Source organism: Diceros bicornis, chromosome 12 (genome assembly GCF_020826845.1).
Source record: "Diceros bicornis minor isolate mBicDic1 chromosome 12, mDicBic1.mat.cur, whole genome shotgun sequence".
Lineage (NCBI taxonomy): Eukaryota > Metazoa > Chordata > Mammalia > Perissodactyla > Rhinocerotidae > Diceros > Diceros bicornis.
In genome coordinates, this window is record NC_080751.1 from 59,102,892 (window position 1) to 59,110,155 (window position 7,264).

A 7,264-nucleotide genomic window follows, 5' to 3' on the forward strand; every position below is an offset into this window, starting at 1 on the left:
AGAGATGGAAGAAAGGAGACCAGGATTAAGGATCCCTTTGGGGAAACTCGTCAGCACGTGGTGATTTGTTCCTCCCACTTCCCAAGTAGGAAGAGGGCTAAAGGCTTCCCCCTCTAATCGAGAGGGCTGGTCAGGAAGGTTTACATGTGTTCTCTGACCTTTGGACTCTGTTGGTCAGCTTGAGTGGAGGCATCAGAGAGAAAAGAATCAGAACTTCCCTGGGAATGGCATGTCCTTCTGGGGTGTAACCAGTCTTCGGATGTGCATTTCTTGTAGTGCAGAGAAAGTTCTGAGGAAGAGATCTGCACAGGGTCTAGCTGCCCACAGGGACCCCCTGGAGAGGTAAGCGGACGTAAGAGAGGGGTGGACTGCAAGATGCCAGTGATTGAGGGAGCATTGTTTTTGAAAGAGAATGCAAGATTGGGGTCCCATGAAGATACAGTAGTCCCATGCAGAAAAGAATTAGCTTTGGATGACATTTCCTGTATTCCAAGAGCCCCAATGCTGTATTATATCTGCCCCACTCCAGAAGGACCTTTCCTGACCCTTTCTTTCCCTTCCTCTCCCTTGCTCTCACCTCTGTGGGGGCACAAATCAGAGTGTAGAGTGAGGGAGGAGGGGGCAAAAGGAAAGAGGGAAGGAGCTGACTTTTCCCCTCAGGCCTCCAAGACAGCAGTGGGCCTGACAAGTGAAATTATAAATTGGAGGAGATTTTATAATTTTAACATTACATAGGGCAGGACTCTTTAATGTGCCCCTCAAAAGAGGTTATTTGATTTTTATCTGAGAGTTAACAAAAAATGTTATGAGACTTGTTGGATATTCATTCGGGAGTGGAGAGGAATGATCCCATAGAACAGGTTGAAAGGGGCAACTGTGAAAAGGGATTCAGTTCTTGTTGCTTGTATCCTATTGAGTCTGGTTCATTCAGTTAATCAGTTACATGTACATAGCATCTCACTTTCCGAAATATATCCATCCGCATTATCTATTTGATACCTACCTGTCTATTACCTGGTTAGGTGCATGCACATGATCTGTACATAACCTATTTGTACTCAGATATCATTTATGTATTATTTCCCTTTCTGGGCCTCAGATGTGGCCACTGCCATCTGGGGACTAGTTCCTGGGAGCCTATGGTGCCTACTGCTGCTGCTCTCATATTTGGAGACTCCAGCCCATGCGCAGATCCAGGAGACACCTGGGTAGGTTTCCCAGTCCTCTGCAAGCTTGCATCACAAGACCTCCCTGGACATCTAGAGAAGGGAGAGTATTGTGCACCCAGACAATCAGAATTCTTCAGGGCACAGGGGTGCTTTTGTCCTTATAGGACTCTCCCTAATGCTTATCATCCCTGTCTCCCACTCATGACCCTATTTCCTCTGTGCAGTAAAGCCAGCCTCTCCATGATTCCCCTGAAATACCCTACATTCACTCACTTCTGAGGCTTTTCTCAAGCTCATCTCTGAGCCTTAAATGCCCTTCTCCTGTTTCCACTGTCCAAGTCTTGACTTTCTCCCAAGTGATATCAAATTCCTGTCTCCCCCGCCTCCAAAGTCTTTCCCAATGCCTCACATGAGGGTTCATTCTTTCCTTAGTCCTACCATGCATTGTTCATGTCTCTCTGTAGTCACCAAGGTCATAGTTGCCTGGATCATGTCATTTGTGATGGTTTTCTCACTAGTCTGTGTGCTCTCAGAACACAGAGGTATGGCTTCACTTATTTCTGTATCATCCCCAGAACCCTGTGGCTGCTCACTGAATATGTGTCAAATGGAATTAAATTGCAAATTATCACTTGTGGGTGAATTACAAAGGATGTGTGATCTAGCATGTCAAAAATATATTTAAAAAAAAGGTGGGGCTTGAGCCCCAGCAAATGTTAAACTCTGCTGGAGTATTTCGTGACCTATGTGGACCCAGAGAAAATCCAAATATTCAATTCTTTTAATTTATAGCCAAGCCTGATGAATCCTGTACTAGCCTAGAGGGGCAGATATGTGCATCCCGACTGAAAGATAATGGGGAAGTTGGTGATCTGGTTAATATCTTCCACAACTGCTCTTTTACCAGGCAAATAAAAAGTGAACTAACTGCGTAAATAGAGGCCAGGTTGGGAAGGGTAGGGCGAGATGTTATAATTCTGGGTCAGTAAGGGCCCCCAGTATCACCGGGAAGAGAGTTTATTCCACCAAGGCCTGGGAATGGTGATAAATGGTCCCCAGCAGGCTAGGTGGGGTGTTTTAACACAAGCACACAAATATGGCTGAGTTAGGAATGAGTCAGGGAATGGTTCTGAACAAAGAGGTATTTAGGATGACCTCTATGTCAAGGGTGATACTTTCCCCTTTTACTAGGGGGTAGGATATCGGGATGTTAGGGGGATTTTCCGTTTAAAACAGAAGGGGTAATAGCTGTGAAGATAGCAGTATCTATATTTTCTTTTGCACCCAGTTGTGCTTGGTACTCTGCTTGGGGGTGGGCAAGGCATTGAAGGCAGAGCAGCTGGCAATGGGCCAGAGTACATGGCTTCAGCTTTAACAGGGTCAGGCTCTGCTATTTTGTTGGCTTCCTGCTCCTGATCATTTTTCTCTTCTGCCTTTTATTTTTCCCCTAGACCTTTTGGTACCCAATGATTTTTGATTAATTTATTTACCATCGTTGGGTGATTGATGCTGTTTTGTGCTGGTACTTTGTAACTTTCCAATTCTTCTAGTTGTCAATGTGACAGCCCCTTAATGATTAATTAGACCCTGTCCCTTGCTCTTTTCATTCTCCCTGTGCGCCAAGGCTCTTGGTTTTCAGCAAATATAAATATTTCTAAATGCAGATTTAATGATTAAGAACACTCAACAAAATCCAGAAAGATCTATGATACTTTCATTCTCCTTTACTTTCCCACTGAAATTTAATACATTGTTTTTTTCTCTCTCTGTTCTACTTCAGATTTTGGGAATCCTCTCATCTTTTTGGAATCCCCCAAGCTATTTTCCTGCTCTTCTGGTGTCTCCATCTATGCAAGGTTCTCCTGTCTCACTTTCTCATCTTTTGTCCATGTCCTTGGTTTAGGTGAACTCACTTTCCTCTACATAGTGCGTAAGTTTGGGATGGTGGTAAAAGGGAACTGATATCTGTTAAGTCCCTACGATTTTCGTCACACTATGAGAGGCACTTCTCTACCAAGTTGACGAAATATTTATCAAGTACTTATTATGTGTCAGAAAAACTCCTAGAACCTTCATACAGAACCTTCATACATCTTGATCTTTATTTTATGGGCAAGGAAGTTGAGGGTCTGGGAGAACAGTCAATATGCTGTAAGTCACACAGAGAGGAAATGGCAGAGCAGGGATTTGAACCCAATCTTTCTGACTTTATCAACTTGTATTGTTTTCCATGATGCTCTTCTTAAGGTGATCAAGGATGGATGAAGGAATGCCTAGAGCCTCAGAATTTGGAAGGGACTGTAAACTTTCTCTATATAGGTGGTTCTCAAACTTAGGTAATTAGGCCCATGCTTGATGAGCTACATAAAAATCACTTAGAATGCTTATAAAATACAAGTTCCTGGGTCTTTCCATGATTGTTAAAGAAGTCTGGATTGGCCCAGAACTGCGTATTTTTAAAACACTGCCTATATTATTTTGATTCTCAGCCAGACTAATGAACTGGTGCTATCAGCCAACCATTACCTAGTGGGGGACTTTTCTTGACATCCTCATTGAGAGATAACCATCCAGCCTCTGGGATAGGGAGCGCTGCCCATGTAGTAGCTTTCATGAGTGAGCAGCCTTGAATACTGTCGGAAAATTCTTCCTCGCATTGATCTGTTATCAGTTCCTCTGTCACCACAGTCTGGGGTCCTTGTAATATAAATGATAGGCACTACTTATTAAGTGCTCACTGTGTGCCAGAGACATGCTAAATGCTTTAGATCTATTATGCCACTCAAGTGCTACAACAGCTCTATTCTTTCCATATTGCAGAGGAGATAATTTCATTCCGGAGATACAAACAATATTTATTCTATATATTCTATATCATCTCTCCAGATATTTGCAGATAACATCGTCCCCAATCCCTCTACATTTTCATAATTTAATATGACAAAAAAAAAAATTTCACTGGATACTGACTTTTTCCAAGGCAAGGTGCTACCACTGCAAAGATGGGGAAGGCCTCTCTCTCTAAGGCTCTACAATCTAGGGGGGAAGACCATGTGAACTCTACCTCTAATGTAGTTTTGTGTGTGAGCCTTGCCTCTCTAAGCGGACTAAGAGTCCTTGGGGGCAGAGCCTGTATATTGTCCTCCTTTCTTCCGTACAGTCAGAGGGGTGGATTTGTGATGGGGAATCAGTAAAGACACATTGTCATGGATTGACTGAGACTCTTCTTTTGCTCTCCATGTTTCCAAGATGAGCCAAGTGATTGTACAGAGAGGAGGCTGTGCTCTTGGATTCCTGAAACAGATGCCTTTGAGATGGCTCATGAATTTATCTAGAGTCCACGCATCTGTGATATGGAGAATGTCTCCCTGGGAGATAATAGCTGTGATGGTTAATTTTTCAACTTGATTGGGCTAAAAGATGCCCAGACAGCTGGTAAAACATTATTTCTGGGTGTGTCTGTGAGGATGTTTCCAGCAGAGATTAGAATTTGAATCAGCAGTCTAAGTGAAGAAGATCCACCCTTACCAGTGTGGGTGGGCATCATTAAATTCCTTGAGGGGCCCAAATGGAACAAAAGGGTGGAGGAAGGGTAAATGCATTCTCTCTTCTTGGGCTGGAACATCATCTTATCTTCTCCTGCTTTCAGACATCAGAGCTCCTGGTTCTTCTGCTTCAGACTCTGGGAGCTACATCAGCAGCGTCCCTTCTCTTCCTTGCCCTTCTCAGGCCATTGGACTCAGATTGAATTATACCACTGGCTTTCTTGGTTCTCCAGCTTGCAGAAGGCGTATTGTGGGACATCTCAGCCTCCAAAATCACGTGAGCCAATTCCCATAATAAATTTACTCTTTTATATCTATATGTATCCTGTTGGTTCTGTTTCTCTGGAGAACTCGAATGTAGTACTTGACCACAATGTCCTAACCCAGTAGAAAAAAAAAGCAGGACTTACAACAGAGAATATGAGGGCATCCTATCTATATCATTGACTTTCTCCATGATCTTAGATCCAGCCTTACTCCATGTCTCGACTTTTTCCATCTGCCAAATGGGAATTTCAATTTCTTATTAGTTCTTAAGGATATGTAGAAGGAAAGTATTAGTTGTTATCAATGTATTTCAAACTTCTTGGTGACATGAGCTGCATGAATATAGATCTTTCTTGTTTTAAACAAGTGATGCTAAACAAAACCAAGGAATATTAAATTATGAATTACAGAAGAGATAAATTATGGGGGTAGTCATTATTTAAATTGCAGAAATATTTCTCATTTTCAGTCCAGGGTTCATTTACAAAGCAATCTGTCTTGTGCTTTTAAAAAAAGCAATTTGATTTACAAAAATTTGATTTGCATGCAACTTTTTAGAAACATTTATCATGTAAAGTGAGACATCATCTGACTAAATTAGAGAATTTACCAATATGTTTTGGCTTAGGATGAATATCACTTCCTCCAAGGATGTGAATATTGGCAAATTGAATCTCACTTCTCCCCTTCTCAAACTGAGACTACCCAAGTCCAGTTTTGAAGCATCTGGTCTGAGAATTAGTAGTCATGGTGGAAATACTTGGATTCGTGCTCTAGATCTGTCAATAAATCACTCGTGATCTCAGGGAAGCCAACCTCACGAGGCCTCAATTTTCTCATCTGGAAAGTGAGACTGTTGGAGTTGATGGTCCCTTCCAGCTTCAGAGGTCATTGATGGTGCTCATTGCTAAAAGCACTGCTCTGAAAGCCCAAAGGACAAGAGCTGGCGTACTGTCAGTGTGTAATAAATATTTAATCAACGGATAAATAAAGTCTTGATTTTCATTTCTTTCCAAACTGATTCTGAAAATTCTAAAGTTTATGATAAAAACAAAATCAATTCAGGAAACCCTTTCCCTTATTACTCGTTGACTTGACCTCTCTAGCGTTATTTGCACTTTGAGTCTGGGGAGAAAAAGACATTAGCCCAGTGTAAGTATCGGGATTTGCATCTCAAGTTGTGAAATTGCGGATGATAGTTGCAAATACTGGAAAGATACAGAGACGTGATGGCCCTTCTCTCTCGTTTCGTACAGTTTCCCTGCACAGCCAGGCACATGCCTTTGCATTTGCTGCCTGTGTCTTGCCACCGACCAGCGTTCCACGTTCCACCCTCACGTCGGCCTCAGATGTCTGCGCCTCCCTCCCGAGCCATGAATCATCAGAGGTGCAGAGGCTTCTCCAGCTTTGCGTTCCTGGCAGAGGTGTTGTTTCTTCCTAAAAGTGGAAAGGAGAGAACTGCTAAGGAACACTATTAACATGCTGACAGCACAACAATCTTGCAGAGTTTTGGCCTCCGCCGTTTGACTCTAATCAGGAAATCATTTTTAGAAGGATTTGTCAGTGTAAGAAAACAAGCTCCTGAACTAAATTAGGATCTGGATTATTTTTTCCCCCTCTCCCAATCTGCAGTGCGAGGCAGATTGGTAAGGCCTCACGGTTTTGTGTGTGGTGGATTTGTTTCTGCTGCACATTTTCATTCGGAGCTCCCGAAGGTGTCTGTGTTTCTGAGGACTGCGTTTTTGGAGCAGCACCCTGGGAGGTTTGGGGCTCGTCTCTCCTTCCCCCAGACTGGTTGGCTTCCTTGGCAAGGCGGCCCAGGCTTCAGGACTCTTTAATCTGATTGTCTTTTTCTTTTCCTTTTTTTCCTCCAGTAATGAATTCACTGTATGTCTATGGGAAATTAAGGTAATCCATTATACTGTTGTCTCCCTATCTTTGCAGTAGGGATAATAGGATTTAACCCACCTTTGCAGTATACTGAGTGGCCTGTCAGGGTCTCTTCTTTAGAAGGACAACTTGAAAACATTTTAATAAATGCTCCTTAACTGTATGCTTTAAAATACATGAGGCCAAATGGTAAACAGCTCAGTAATAACTAGTTCAGCAAACGAGACTGGCCATTAGTCACTCTCTCTGCTACTTCTGGTTTTCTCCTCTTCCTCTTTCCACATCCTTCCATTTCTCCAGGGACACGTTGTCTCTATTTGGGGTTAGGATTTTGGGGGGGACCTAGAGTTTTTTTTTTTTTTTTTTGGAGTAAGACTAGCCCTGAGCTAACAT

At 42.7% G+C, this 7,264-nt stretch overlaps 1 long non-coding RNA gene across 1 annotated transcript; it reads left to right on the top strand.

Annotated features, from left to right (window-relative positions):
• The first annotated feature begins 4,824 nt into the window (after positions 1-4,824).
• Positions 4,825-7,034, top strand: LOC131411698 (uncharacterized). Its single transcript, XR_009221636.1, has 2 exons — positions 4,825-4,991; positions 6,238-7,034. It is a non-coding gene; the product is annotated as an uncharacterized LOC131411698 (long non-coding RNA).
• Positions 7,035-7,264: the final 230 nt, after the last annotated feature.